Here is a 16,886-nt window from a genome sequence, read left to right as displayed (position 1 = left end):
TTGGACCCTGTTTCTGTTACATGAACTCTGCAAAAATAACGCGCCATCAGTGGACTCTGTTTCTGTGTACATGAACTCTGCATAAATAACGCGTCATCAATGGACCCTGTTTCTGTTACATGAACTCTGCATAAATAACGCGTCATCGGTGGACCCTGTTTCTGTGTACATGAACTCTGCATAAATAACGCGTCATCAGTGGACCCTGTTTCAGTGTACATGAACTCTGCATAAATAACGCGTCATCAGTGGATCCTTTTTCTGTGTACATGAACTCTGCATCTATAACGCGTCATCAGTGGACCATGTTTCTGTGTACATGAACTCTGCATAAATAACCTTCATCAATGGACTATGTTTTTGTGAACTTTACATATATAAAGTGTCATCACTTGGATGCAAAATAATTTAATACTGTGCTACATGTAGTACAACAAGCTCAGATCCTGGGAAGTCTTAAAAGATTTGAAAAAAGGAGAGAATGGAATACTTATAAAAAGATGAGCAGATGAATGTGCCTCCTACTTTTAGGGTACGCGTTTATATCAATGTATTTTAACTGTTTTGTCCAAAACCGCTTTTATCAGAGGGATCTATAGTTTTCCTCTGCGTCCGTCAGTCTGTCTGTCCCGCTTCAGTTTTTAAATTTTTCTCGTTCTGCGTTTGAGAAATAATAAAATAGTATGAAACTTGCTAAACAGCCTCTAAATGTCAAACAACAGATTGGGTTGACACTTTTGTAGCGTCTGGTAAACACTTTTTGAGAAAGTTTATTGTTTAATGTTCGGGTTTGTTATCAGGATCGGTGTGTATTGAATAAACGAGGCCAGTATGTGGTCAGCAATATGCGTTGCTTGTATCATTACTTGTATAATTTTTAACAAATTAGTTCTGTAAAATTGTGGGAAGTATTATGTTTCGAGTTTAATCGAAATTTATTGTATTATCACAATCTGGTTGGGCTTTTCAACTGTTTAGTGTGTATTGAATAAACGAGGAAATTGTGTGCATCGTGCATTACTTGTATCATTACTTTTTTTCTTTCTAACAAACAAAAAAGTTCTGGAAAACAGTGTCAAGCACTGCGTTGTAAATTTATTCGACTGGGGTTTTAGTATTATCACAGTCAGGTTCGTTATCGGGTTGTTCTGTTGACGTGTGGTACAGAAGACTGTAAGAAATGATATTATACATATTTGTATAAGATATGACAATATGTATGTTTATATTATTAATATACAGTATATATACATACTTATATAGTGGTACATGCAGATAGCTTAAAACCAGTTCCAGGAGCCGCAGATGATAATTTATATCGAGTCGATGATAATGACAACATGACGGGTGGTGAACGGGACCTGAAGTTCCGGATCAAACAGTACCCGATGACCAATCAGAACAAGCTCTTGGTATTGACAACGCGCAAATTCCCGTTTTCAAGACAACGCGCATAGGACGTCAAATACGACCGAAAAAGTATTTTTTTTATTCACTCTTACATAACGCAGAAAAACAGGCAAGATGTAAATACATGGATTATTATATATGCAAATATTGTGGAATTAAAATTGTGCGACTAAATAATTTTAGAGATACATAGTTTGCTTGTGACTTTTTTTTCTTCTATGTGTTTAGTACTACGTCGATATTAACCTAATATATGGAATATGTAAATAATTGCTTGTTTTAATTTGAGATGTGTTTTTGTTTTTCTTCGAAATTAATTTGCATTTTCAAATGATGTTATATAATATATTTAAATAGTTCATTGAACAATTTTTGTTTTGCATTGTTAGCATATAACTTGAATTGTTTTGTTTTTATTGCGTGTTATTCGTATATATATTGCTAGTTTTAAAGATTTTGTTACGCGCTATCTTTATATTTGAACGGAAATCTTAAGGCAGGGAGAGTTGTAACGGTTTAATATGTTACATCATATCATTCTTCATTAATTAATTGTTCACACATTATCTACACTTAGGCTATAAATCTTATCTGTGTCTTAATCGCCCATCTTATCTCACCCGCTGCTGACTCCACATTGACCATTGTGTTCAATGTATTGACTCCTGATTGTAAGGATCTTTAAATGTGCTCTTTATCGTCAGGAGCGGATCTTTGGTATATATAGCGCGACAATAGCTAGTTACACGGTCACTTACTTAGACAGATAGTCAGAACTTACTTTAAGTTAGATAGGACTTACTTAGCACTTGGTTTATTAATTTCGCCTATGATTTTGGATAAATGTGTATATGTGATTGTGTTTATTTGGATTTTATACTGTGAATTATTTGTTCGGAATGTTTATACTTGCGATGTGTAAATAAACGGTAGACTTGAAATTCGTCATCTATTTTCAAAATGTGAGGAACAAATATCATGGAAACTGAAATCATGAAAGGCTGTTGTAAGGCCGCTCGGTGCGGCGCTACATTTGCCCTGCAAATGTACGTATACAGTACTCTGTTACTTCTGAAGACTGTGGGCCATACTGCCGTAACACTTAGATTCAGTATAAGGCCGATTGTGCTTCACGCCAGAAACTACCTAGGTACACCATCATATCAGTCTCTGTGTCGTATTGAATTATATTTACATTAAGGTACGAGTTAACAAAATATGCCAACAGAGCTAAAGGTTAAACTGAACGAGCAATGACTCGTTAACACACTGGGATAAATTAACACCGGTTACTTCTTATCACTTTTATCTCAACTGACGTACAACTCATCAACTATTAGTCACTCGTCTACGTGTTAACTCGTTCTTTTTATCACTTGTATCGATACAAATTTTAAATGTGGACAATGCTGCATTATGGCATTTCCAGTTATATACAATATTATGAATGTCATTCGAGTCATAAGCGGTAGTTAAGTCAATTTATTATAGTATCAATTTAGCGATCATCATCAAGAGGCGGTATATATGTTATGATGCGAGGCGAACTCGTCAATGCGATTTTAATAGGGTGCGTAGTTTTTGTTGTGAATATGATAAAATAAGTAATCCACACAATCTCCTTTAAAAGTTGTTTAAATCCCAAGAAATAAATTTCAATGTAATGATATAGTAATCAACCTTTACTCTTATTTATAAAATAAGAACCAATTATATTCTACCATTTATTTCTATATAATTAAAAGCATGTAAAAAATTAAAGAATGAAATTGGACACATTTAATCCAAAATTCGTTAAATCCTAGTTATGATTTATTTACGTAAAACTTACCAAAATCCAATTTAATGACCAAGAAAAATCTAACAAAAATGATTTAATATACCATTAATATTTGAATTTTACCGAACTCCAGAACTTGCACCTTGGTAAATATTTCGGTGAAGTTCGGTGTAAAATTACCGAGATTCTATTTCACCGGCTACACCTTTTGAAATAATTTAGGTGCAATCGGAGAACTCTTAACTAAAATAATAAAAGGGAGGGGGGGGTGCTGCTATTTAAATATACATGTATTAGCAAACACCCTATAATTTCACGGACACCAACTGGTGTTAAATAAGTTTACCAGAGATCTCGGTGAAATAGTTGGTATCACTTGGTAAATCCCTAAGAAAACCCATTTAATTCATTTCAAAATCTCCACGCGCTCGTCTTAATTGTTCCTCCGACATCTTCAAAACCAACAAAACTACAGTGATATAAAGAAAATTTATCCCCTTTAATACCAGGCCAACCTGCAATGACAAATACAAATGGACAATTAAAAGAGATGCTCCTCGCAAACTCCTCCCTCCCAGTCTAACTTCTGCTGTGATTCAAGAAGTTGGGCAGCACTGAAAACAATTAACAACAAACATTAAGCACTATTTACTTAGCAATTCACTACTGCAGAACTCATTTAATTAACTTTAAACTACAATATTTCATAATATACTACAGTTACAATGTAATTAAATCATATTGATTATGTTCTTAAAATTTATAACATAACCCCCTTCTTTGTAAAGGTTAGTCCCTAAACTAATAATAAAGGCAGTAGTGAATCACTGTACAAATCAAATCTCAAATTACAAAGTATCAGTTTCTTTCAATGGCTCAGTCCCTGGTTTTGTTACACTTGCGAAAATCCAACTTTTTTCTGACCATGTTCTCCAATTCCACCAGACCGTAATATTTACATTCCATTAAGATCGCGGTTAAAGATCCTCTCTCCTATGGCAAGGTTCTCTCGTCAATTTCACCATTTCGCAAGAAATTTAGAATATAGGCAAAATGTTCAGGGTCTCGATCTAAGAAATATGAAGCCGCTTTCGCAGATTTCAATGTTAGCAATTTTGACAGTTTTGATGGTATTCTGGTTAAAGTCTCCTTTGTAGTTTTGTATTCATAACCTCCCACATCTAGTTGAATGGTTTCTCTTTGCATTTTGTCATGGTTTTCTTTTAATATCTCTTTCCTCGATTGTTTTTTGTTATAATATGTAAAACAAAAAATCTTTATAAACTCAAGAGCTTTCCTATGACATCAAGAAAAAGGGGCTGACCCTTCAAAAAGGGGGCTGAGGGGGCTCTAAAGTCTTTTAATGATAGCTTTTTACCGTGAAATATTTTGTGATACGTTATAGAAGCAATTATGTTCATTCTAACGTTATCTACCTACACATGGCAATCATTTACTCTTATGTTACGTAATAAGGGATTTTAAGGGGCCAGAAGTCCAAAACTTTGATGCTCAATATCTCAAAATGGAGGGAAATTTTGATAAGCAATATTGAACATAAAATGCTCAAAATATTTAGCTTAACAAACTGCAACCATAATTTCTTTGTTATACGGCCCGTAAAAGGAATTACAGGGTCGGCTTCTAAAACGACCCTCTCAATATATCTCGAGAACCGTACAAAATTTATAAACACTTGTTGAACAAAATGTGTTTAAATTGATTAGAGCTTTCACTTGAAATCATGAAAAAGGGGCTGGCCCTTCAAATTAGGGGCTGAGGGGGTTCTAAAGTCTTTTAATGATTATTTATTTACTGTGAAATATTTTGTGATACGTTATAGAAGCAATTATGTTCATTCTAACGTTATCCACCTACACATGGCAATCATTTACTCCTATGTTAGGTAATTAGGGATTTTAATGGGCCAGAAGTCGAAAACTTTGATGCTCAATATCTCAAAATGGAGGATAATTTTGATAAGCAATATTGAACAAAAGATGCTCAAAATATTGAGCTTAACAATCTGCAACTATAATTTTTTTGTTATGCGGTCCCTAAAAAGAGTTACAGGATCGGCCCGTAAAACGACCTTCTTAAGATATCTCGAAAACGGTACAGACTTTCTAAACACTTGTTGAACATAATGTGTTTGAATTGATAAGAACATTCTTATGGCATCAAGAAAAAGGGACTGGCCCTTCAAATAAGGGGCTGAGGGGGTTCTAACGTCTTGTAATGATAACTTTTTACTGTCAAATATTTTGTGATACGTTAGAGAAGCAATTAAGTTCATTCTAAGGTTATTTATCTATACATGGCAATCATTTACTTCTATATTATGTAATTAGGGGTTTTAAGGAGCCAGAAGTCCAAAAATTCGATCCTCAATATCTCGAAATGGAGGAAAATTCTGAAAAGCAATATTAAACAGAAGATGCTCAAGATTATGTAGTATACAATGTACAACCATATATTGTTTGTTATCAGGACCCTAAAATGAGTGGATATCAAAACGATATTCCCCAGATATCTCAAGAACGGTAACCAATTTAAAAAAAAAAATATTAGCGGGAAACAAAAAGATGAAGGAAAAGGAGCTGATCCCTCAAATAAAGGACACCAAAGTGGTAGATAGTCTTTCACTCATTACTCTTAGATCCCATCTCCATTTCCAGATGTTTCGTTGACGAAGATCAAGAGCAGGATCGTACCTTATTCTAAAAATCGGACGGAAGACCTCCTCGTTGCTCGCAACGAGATCGTGTCTAGTTTTTAATATGTTTGCTAAAAAACATTGGAACACAATATAACACCTTTAAACGAAATTCTATCCTACCAGCAAACTTAATTGACCACCCTCTAAAAGAGGAAATTATAAGCTGTTCACTTTTAATTTTAAAATGTGTAGTGTTACAAGATGCTTACTTGGTCAATTTATAAAGTAAACAACATTTTTGAAGTAAACAATTTAATTATAGTTCATTCACGACTTGAGATCTCATAATGAACTCACTCCTACAATGCTGCTTTTCTAACAATGGGACAAAAGACCGAACCGTTCACTCACATCATCAACGAAATCTTTGAAAAAAGAGAAAAAAAATACTCTAATGAAATATGTTTTTCAACTTTTAACATGACATCCCTCCTTTCCCAAATTTTTTAAAAGAATTGATAATGAAATTATAGCTATTTAGATATGTGTCCATCTAGAGTCATAGGCTCGTTAGTGACATCATTGAAAAAGTAAGCTGTGGAAGGACATCATTATCTGTACAGGTTCTGAAATCTGTACTTCTCCGAAAACGATGAAATGGACCAAATAAATCTATTTCCATTTACATATCGCAATTATCTGCTGCACATTTTTTTTCCACAAGCGTTATTGCCTCTTTCTCACCACCATTTTTTTCAAGATCATACACCGAGAAGGATTGTTAAATGATATATTAAATGAAGCTTAATAACCATATCAACTACTCAAGTTGCTGACACCAGGAAACTTTCTCAAAAAAAGAAGCACGTTTTCACTCGTAGATTTAAAATAAACTGACTTTCCATCTTTGTCTTTACCAGAAATATTACGATGGGTGTTTACCAAATTCACCAAACCCCATTTTATGAAAGAAAAAAAACTTGAAAAAAAAACACATTTGAAAACGGCAAAATGTACAGACTTATTAGTAGCCGTGGTACAATGTCAAATATTACGTGTATGCAAAAATAAGTGTAAAATTCGAATACTTTACAATATTTATTTTTTGTTATTCTACCGAGGGACCATATGGCACAATACTTTTTGAATGCCCATTGTTGTTCAGGTGAGCGATGTTGCCCCATGGGCCTCTTGTTTTCTATATAATAGGCGAGTATAAACTATCATACCCATCCTCAAGTGTTGCCATTAACTTCTCATTCCTGCAATTTTTCATGCTCAGGTAATATCCTGGGGGACTCAGGAGACCACTTAAATAAAAAGAAAAAGAACCACTATGTACATTTATGAAGGCAACATCTATTAAATGGAGGCCTTCACCACTTTTTTTTATTAAGCAGTCGTATATTTAAATGTTTTCATATTACTTAAATGTCTTCAGGAAATAAAATATATAAATCAAAGTAAACTTGACTAAATTAAGAGAGTTTGAATAAAATCAAGGTGAACTTAAAAATTTCAAATTTTGTAAAGTTCAGGTCGGGATGATTAAATATCTTATGGTAAGCTCATTTACAATGCAAATTAAATTGCAACAAATACTTACATGACTGTTTTTGGTTTAAACAAGGCAAAATCTTCCAAAAACAAGGGCACTAATTTCTGTAAAACTCTATGGTAAGGAAAAATAAAGTAATTTATTTTTTTTATTGTAATGTACATGCATGTATATAAAAAAAACTTCAATACAGAACTAACAACTATTCCTTCTAAAGGAATGATCAGCATGTAATATATCATTGGCAAGCTCTCTAAATGTAATGCGAAAGCATTACGGTACATGCAATAAACATGATCTACTGGATATATCCCAACATTTTGTGGATTTCCAGAATACATGTACATGTTAGCAATAATTGCTACACATGTACATGTATTCTGGAAAACTTGTTCATAGTATGCAAATTGTACTTTCAGTAACCTAAGGTGCAATTAATGCATGCATACATAGTTAAATTTGCCAGATGCCTCATATGGACAGAAAGTCATGCATTAAAACATTCTCTATTATTGAACTTGAATTTATGTAAATGCAGTCAAAACTTAGTAAAATACACTGTGTGTTTAATTGTATATATAAATATATATTTATATGTGTTTGTGTGTAAGCTACCTTTTTAGATAAAAGTTTAATTCTTTCTTCCATTCCTTTAAAAGAGTTATTCATAATGTTGTGGTCTGTGAGATCATTTCTGTCAATCCACCGCATATGTCTCCAGTGTGGCTTATAACACCTGTAATATAAGAAGTCTAATTAATCTAAAATTTTGAAATCATATTATTGAAACAGTTCGGGTTACATTATAAAAAACATCATATGATATTTTATTTCATTGCCATAAAAATGATATGGAGATGACATTATTTTGGCTTCTTTTATTGTTTTTCATTTGATTACCTCTTGTCACCTTCCTCTAATTCCATTATTTCCTTCAGCTTAGCTTTGATGTGTGTTGAAAACTGTTAACAATTACATTGAATAACATAATATAAAATAATATGAAATCTTTTTTTTCTGAAAATCTGTCTGCATTGAAAAAGTAAGTTATAGAACTTGCAGTCTCTTTTAAACATTGTCTTGACTGCTGAGCTTTTGTGTGTGTGTGCATGTGTGTGTGCGCGCGTGCACTTGTGTATGTTTATCCAGATATTTGCACATTACACCGTCATTGCCAAGGTTATGCAATTAATTAATTACCAAGGTTGCTATATTGTGGCCTAGTATGTTTCCTGTTCCCTTGCTGATGGGAAGATCCTTTCTTGGCCATTCGCACAAAATGCTGACACCTTCTTGGACTGTTCAGTCTATTCATAAAAAAAATCACATTAATCCTACTGAACTGCATGTAATTTAACATCTTTACCTTTATGTAGACATATACATTTAGTTTTAAGAAAGTAAGATGTTCATCAGAAATACTCGTAAGGATTTAATGACCGACAGATGAAATTTAATGAAATTATTAGATCGAGCCCATAGGGAATTTACTTACAAGTAACAATGCACAGATAAACCATATTAGGTCAACTACAAACTATGTTACAATTATATCCTATTGACTGCCTTTGCATAGAAGAATGGAATATATATATATATATATATATATATATATATATATATATATATATATATATATATATGGTCTCCACATGACACCTGTTTCTTTACAAATTAGCAGGAGGTAATTGCAAATAAGCAAGAGTTTAAAATAAACAACATCAATCAACCAGACTTGATATTGAATTATTAGGACCCGACACTCTAAACAACACCTGATTGTTGCATCATGATAACATTGAAGAAATACATGTAGTTATAATGGTAGTTGTAGAGTGTTTCGGCGGTAAAGTAAGCCTCATCATGGTGGCATAGGAGCATTGTGAAAAATGTACTGTCTTAAAAAAACCTCCAAGAGCAATTTCATTTTTAAGGTACTAGTAACCCCATGTTCAGTTACAACTTTCTTTATGTAATCGGAAAGCCGTTAATCCATTGGCTGGAGGATACTGGATGCCTGGTTAATAAAATTAGGGCAGATTATTTTTTTTAAAAATCAAAATTTCAGAAGTCGGGCCATTAATTAAAAAAAAGTTGGGCACAAATTAGATCTTTAATTCACATGAAAAACTTAAATGCAGAATAAAAGCCATAGCAGGGATATATTTTATTATTTTTAATAGTCACAATAGTACATGTATATAGATTGAAATTTTACAGTTAAGCTTTAACAATCACTCAAAAAAACGAATTGTTGATACTCAATGCTCTTAAGAGGGCTCTATGGACGCTGCCATTTTTGGAATATTTTAATCTCCTTAATATTAACATAGAAGAGCTCTATACAAAGATAGAGGATATTGATTTTAACAGATAAATTATTTAGAAAGTGTCTTAAGCAAATGATAGTTTATAGCTAAACAAATCATATCTTAAGACTTAAAGAAGATCTGATGGTTTATTTGTTAACCCAGCCTCCTTAAATATGCATTTCAAATAAAAGTACCAATTTGTTGGCTTACTTTCCTTTCAGGTGTTTTCTATGGTCTTTAACCTCTGGAAACTGAACATAAAAACGATGTTCTATATTCTTGAAAGGCCTGATCCTTAAATCTTCTTTAAGATTTGCTACAATTTACTTTTGATGGTGAGGAGTGCATGTTGTGTTTTCTTCTCCTGTAAGCTTTTAATAAAATTGTACATTGTATTCCTGTCAAAAGTTGCGCATTTCCCCCAGAGCTTACAACCTTTCTTGAACCCTGCACGAACTGTAATGTGATTTTTCTCCTCTGGCTATAAGGTGATGTATGTATGTCTGTGTACTAGAATGAAATGCATGTATGTTTATTTAATGGAATTTATGGATCTCTGACAAAAGCTGTGTCTATATACTGCAAGAACAGTTATATGGGTGTTAAATTAAGGCCATATATAATTAATATTTAGATTCTCATCCTGATTTGCAAAAAATATGGGGCCTATGGGCGGATTTTACCCTTTTCACTGTTCATGATCTATAAATAAAACTGTTCTATTCTTTTAAGTTGTTGATACTACTTTGAGTACACAAACCCAGTTATAATCTTTTATTTTCATTTTATTTCTACTTAACTGTTAATACATGAAGATATTTGTATCCTTATGATAACAAACATGACTGGAATCCAAACGAGTATTCTATATGGTCAAATACCAAATAACTTGCCATTCACCACAGCTTGAATGACTTGTTCAGGTGTAAGTTGACTTTGACCTGTTGACAATTTTCTCGAGATTACAATTTTTCAACTGAAGGTTGGTGCGAATACTGTAGCGAAAAGTGCATTCGCAGAGTTCCCGAAACGCACCTGTCCACCAGGGATCCCCGGTAAAATTTGAATGGGTCCGGTAAAATCTAAATTTAATCGGTCATAATGTCCGATAAATTTTACAGACCAGCACTGTATAAAAACAATTTACGAGACAGAAAGTCTAAAACTGTTGATTATTTTATTTCAGAGATAATTTATAAGTTGAGTATTTCAATAAAATGCAATAAAAAATATTAAAACGTGCGTTGTTGTTAATCCGGATTTACGTATTTTTTCTTTTACACATGGTAGTCAATAACCTATTTGATCATGATCTCGAAAAAAATGTGGCCGATTAAATGGACACCGGGGGCAACAAAGAGTACTGCGAAAAGAAAAGTTAATGTAGAAGAAGTAGACTAGAAAGAGCAACATGGTGAACAAGAAAAGAAGAGGGAAAGAAGATGACTATGACTATGAGTCTTTAGAGAGTGAAAGTGACATTGAGCAGCCAGAAGAATTAAATAACTATTTGATACACGAAATTGTTCTTGAAATTGAAAGGGAGTTTGAATGATTTGAGTAAGAAATTGAATAAATTAGTCTGAAACATTTTTAAACAACTCTTTTTATTTTAGATTGCATATTTTTGCATTAGTTTTAATGTCCAGTAAATTTTACAAATGTCCTGTAAATTTTGAATATTTAGAGGACAATTGTCCGACAGATTTTGGACTGGTTTCGGGAACTCTGCATTCGTGCATTCGAGCTGAAAGCTCAAGTGAGCTATTCTGATCACATTTTGTCTGTCGTCCGTCTGTCTGTCTGTCCCCGTCTGTCTGTAAACTTTTCACATTTTCAACATCTTCTCAAGAACCACTGGGCCAATTTCAACCAAACTTGGCCCAAAGCATCCTTAGCCTCAGGGAATTCAAAGTGTGAAAATTTTGCAAAGGGAGATAATTAGGAATTTATGAAAATTTTCGAGAAATTTTCAAAAATCTTCTTATGAACCATAAGACCAGGAAAGCTAAAACTTGTGTGAAAGCATCCTCAGGTAGTGCAGATACAAAATTGTGAAATTCATGACCCCCGGGGGTAGGGTGGGGCCACAATGGGGGGTCGAAGTTTTACATAGGAATATAAAGAGTAATTCTATAAAAATCTTCTTCTCAGAAACAAATCGGCCAGAAAAGCTGAAACTAGTGTGAAATCCTCCTCAGGTAGTGTAGATTCAATGTTGTGAAAATCATAACCCCCAGGGGTAGGGTGGGGCCACAATGGGTGGTCGAAGTTTTACATAGAAATATATCTTCTTCACATAAACTGATCAGCCAGGAAAGCTGACACTTGTATGGAAGCATCCTCAGGTAGGACAGATACAAAATTGTGAAAATCATGACCCCCGGGGGAAGGGTGGGGCCACAGTTGGGGGTTGAAGTTTAACATATGAATATATAGAGTAATTCTTTAAAGATCTTTTTCTCAGACACTAATTAGCCAGGAAAGCTGACACTTGTGTGAGAGCATCCTCAGGTAGTGTAGATTCAAAGTTGTGAAAATCATGCCCCCCGGGGGTAGGTTTGGGCCACAATGGGGGGTCGAAGTTTAACATATGAATATAGAGTAAATCTTTAAAAATCTTCTTCTCAGAAACTAATCAGCCAGGAAAGGTGACATTTGTGTGAAAGCATCCTCAAGTAATGTAGATTTAAAGTTGTGAAAATCATGCCCCTGGGGTGGAGGGTGGGGCCACAATGTGGGATCGAAGTTTAAGATATGAATATATAAAGTAAATCTTTAAAAATCTTCTTCTCAGAAACTAATCAGCCAGATTATTCTTTATAATTGTTAAGACTTTGGCCCCAGGACAATTCTTTGGCCTCACAAGAAGGTTCAGAGTTTGATGTAGGTTTATATCCCATATATAAACTATTGTGAAGGATTTTTTTGAGAACTGCAATACTCAACATATGATATGACTATAAAATCATCCTGTTAGAAATGGGACTTGTTTATAAACATAAGGATATCTAGGGGAAAATGTATTTTATTTATACAGGATCTACATGTATTGTACATTATCTAGATAGTTTGTATTATGACTCCATTAAGCTGATTTTATCATACCTATTGTTCCTCAGGTGAGCGATGTGGCCCATGGGCCTCTTGTTTTCCACTCATTTCGCTCCTTTTGTCAGTTAGCGAATTGTTAGCAACTTGACAAATTCTAATGTCTCATTTTATCTTTCTTTTACCACACATTGTTGGAGCGAATTGAAGACAAGGCAAAACTATAAGTACAAGCAAAAATATTACGTGGCGAAAATAATACACTACATACTAGTGGCAAAGCATGTAAACTGGAACCGATGAATCTTGCATTGATAGTAAAACGTTGCAAGATAACATAGTCACCTTGAGCAACATTCTCATGGTCGTACAACAAATTTATTAAAACAATTTAATAAGAATGTGTGCTTTTAAGTACCATTAAAACTTAGGGTCCTGTCCAGATTTATCTATGACTGTAAACCACTGGCTACGGAAGCGTATTAGTGCCAATATATATATATATATATATATATATATATATATATATATATATATATATATATATATATATTTTAAATTCCAACTTTATAGTTGGAGTTTGAAACTTTAATCTTGGAATTTCCACCTTTAATTTTGGAATTTATGAATTCAAAACAATTAGTAAATGAGACAAAAAAGATTAATGAGATACAAAAAGAACATGGTATGAGTTAATAAAAAGTTTAAAGGTCCAGTTGCTGATGAAAACACCCTAAATAAGGTCACGTGCTAAGAGTTACAATGAGAAAGCCGAGAGTGGACATGTTGACAATGCTACTAAAAAAAACTTAATATATAGTTATTCTGAAGCTTGTGCCGATGTCCAGCTTACCGTGTCAGTATTGCTGGCCGCGAGAACTTGCCAGTCGGGACCATCGATGTGTGCAGATGATCGAACCGACGTTAGCGTCCAACATTCAGGACATACGCGTTTATGCATGTGAAGTCCGAATGCTTAGGATAAACTTAAAAGGTCCGTCAAGGAATAGAATGTACATTTTCTGAAGTCTGTACACATTGGTAAACAGATACAGAAAGGAGACTTGTTTCTTGAAGGTTTTACAACATTAAATTTGAATATAAATCTTTTGTTATTTACACTTTCATCCTTCTTAAAAAGTGTTGCTTGTGAACTTGTGAAAGTGAGGGTTGAGGATCCCAGTAGAGATTGGGATGTTGATCCTAGTATTGATTGGGATGGGCGTTATGCGCCCCCTGGTGATGTGTTTGTTGATAGTCCAGCTAAGTGATGTGGACGGAGCGGGCCCACTAGTGAGTGTGGGCCGAGTCCCTTGAAAGAAAACGGAGGGGAATGTAGTGTTTGTCGACTCCTTTGGTGGACGACTTGACCATGATGACGGGCTGTGACGTCACCTCGCAGGAGCCCGTGGTGAAACCCCATCACTTAGACGGAAAGCCTGGACCGAGCCAGTAGTTCTAAGAGAGTCAGAGACCAAGCTATGAATCGGTAAGTTCAGGGGAACCCATATTCAATAATATCAGTGTAAAAACACTATATTGTCGCCCAACGTGGGACCCGAACCCACGACCCCGACAAACACTACACTTCAGCCATCGTGACAGTGACAAAAGTATCAGGATAACTATTATTTAATAGACAAACAAATGCTAAAAAATATCCTGATAAAACTATTTAAACATATAATTTCGTCTTGTACCAACTTGAAAAAGTATGAACCATAGAATTGTGAGCCTACTAATACATTCTAAAATGATTCATCTTTCTCATTGACCATGTTGACCTGAAAAATTTGTACACCCCCTGTTTTATGAATTCACTTTAAATTCAATTTATACATTAATGTGTTGTTGCCCGCTCTGGGAAAAATAAAAATTAAAACAAAATAAAAAGACAAGCATAATTATAATATCAAAAAACAAAACTACAAATCTCTTAGTCTAACTTATTTAAATATATAAGTTTAGAAATTATTAAGTATTATTGTCAACGAAGATGGTAACCAATTGAGATAACGTTTGTAAACTGCATATTGGAGTAAATTTTATTCAGATTTAAAAACAAAATACATGTAATTCTTGTAGGAAAAAAATCCTGCTGTTGATACTCTTAAGAAGAAAACCTCCATGTCAACTTTTCATGTATGGGTGAAAATACTTTACAATAATATTGTATCTCCATTTCACATAAGATTATGGACACTTCAAAAGACAGCCAAGTCACAGAGGACATGATGCAGTTGCACCTCAAACTCGCTGTTATTTCAATTGCAGAAATCAAAGGGAGAAAAAGTGTCTGTAAGAGGACTAATGGACAACATAATTTAATTGCAAATTCTGCTGTACAGCACTATCATCCTAAAAATGTTATTTCCACTCATAATTTAGCAAACCTTAGCTTATATGATCACTATCTGACAATTGTCTGTCTATTTGTAAATAACTTTAACATTTTTGACGAATCCAGAACCATGTACTTAATCAACTTCAACATAAAACTAACAGCAGAGTGTTTGTAGAAGCTTCTCTGAAGAATGTAGCACGAGAAAAAGATGCGCAAGAACGTTTAGGCTATCGTGACACTAAAAGAGCTGATTTTATGCCTCTGTGATAACAATGACGATACACTTTTCCTAGTAGGAAAAATTTGCTGTCGGGGAGAAAAAAAAGATCTTTTTTGTAATTTCATTTTTTTTCTCTAAAAACTCAGAAAACCGAGGGGCGGGTTTGTAAACCTAAAAATAAAATAATGCTGGCCATAATCCTTTAAAACTATTAAAAAAAAAAACAACATTGTGCTTTGAACTCTTCCTACATTTTCAAGAGTACACAAAACATACCTTGGAAAATGCTTTTGATTGTCATATAGATGTGCAATAACTTCCAGAAATTTCAATTTTTTCCCTGATTTACATGCGCAGAAATCAAATCCAAATTTTATATAAACGGCCGCACGTGTATAATATACAATACAATATCCATGGAATATGAAATTCAGAAATATAAAACTCCTCTCAAGGAAAAGGAGAAAGAGCTTCATGATGTAAAGAAAAAAACCTAAAGAAGCGGAGAGAGAGAGAGAAGAGAGAGAGTTTGAAACTTTAAAGTCTACTTCATATACCTGTACATCAAGCCAACCTGGTAAGGAGTGTTTTAAATGGTTATAATTCTTATCTATAGCAATGACTTCTTTTTCATCTTTAAATCATATCTTAATATTCACAAATTATAAAATACATAATTTTAAAATATTGTGAACTTTTCATTTTCATAAAATTCAATCAACAATTTAAAAAAGTTTTTAAATTAATTGTTTTTAAACTTAGATCACACCCTCGATTTCAAAACACCAGTAGAAATCATTGATATGTTCCAAAGCATTTGTCAATGAAGATTTCTAAATTCCAATTATATTGTATATTAGTTTCTTGAAGGAGAATGGTAAACGCAAAAGGATGGCCTTACCAGAGCTAGTTTCATTCCAAAAGATTTGGCTGAAAGAGAGGTGCAAGTATTTTGTTGGTTAATTTCACATTTTTGCTCTACTCATGTTCAAAAATAAATGTAATGCTGAATTGAAAAAGGTGATAAACTCATTATCATATGCTAAGAAATAATCTCTGTGTTTTTTGTAACCAGATGATGAAGCGTATGCCAAACAGTGGTGTTTTTGTTTTTCCTGGTGTTTGCTTTTTCCAAAAGACATCAGGTTAGCTGGAAAGAAGGGAATTGGAACGGCATTTCCTCGATACCTAATGTCTGTTTTTTACACAAATCAAGAGTTGGTCACGAGGGGCAATCTCATGTGAATGAATGGAGAGGACGGTGTAAACCAACAGATAGTGAACACCATCATTGAAATGTATCTGTTCACTCTCTCTTTCCCAAATTTGTTATTTACCTGCGTAGAGCAATGGGTTGGAGAGTTCACTACGGACCTGTAAGTCATGAGTTCGAATCCCCCTGGGATTTTAAAATGTTTACTGTTCCAACAATTTAAAAGCTTATTTATCGTTTAATATAATGAGATTTGAAACTTCTAAACCAGTTAAAGTATTTTAAAGCAATACAAGCTGCCAAAATTATTATTTTGGTGTCCATAAAATTCAATCGAGA

The 16,886-nt window shown here is 33.7% G+C and overlaps 2 pseudogenes; both read right to left on the bottom strand.

The window, feature by feature from the left end:
* LOC128174582 (uncharacterized) overlaps nucleotides 1-16,886 on the bottom strand; it is a 130,935-nt pseudogene that overhangs the window by 61,397 nt on the left and 52,652 nt on the right.
* LOC128173334 (uncharacterized) lies at nucleotides 6,904-8,333 on the bottom strand (annotated as a pseudogene).

The sequence above is a fragment of the Crassostrea angulata genome, chromosome 2 (genome assembly GCF_025612915.1).
Source record: "Crassostrea angulata isolate pt1a10 chromosome 2, ASM2561291v2, whole genome shotgun sequence".
In the NCBI taxonomy this organism is placed as follows: domain Eukaryota; kingdom Metazoa; phylum Mollusca; class Bivalvia; order Ostreida; family Ostreidae; genus Magallana; species Magallana angulata.
The sequence above is the reverse complement of the archived record's forward strand: the minus strand, read 5'-3'. Positions and strand labels throughout refer to the sequence as shown.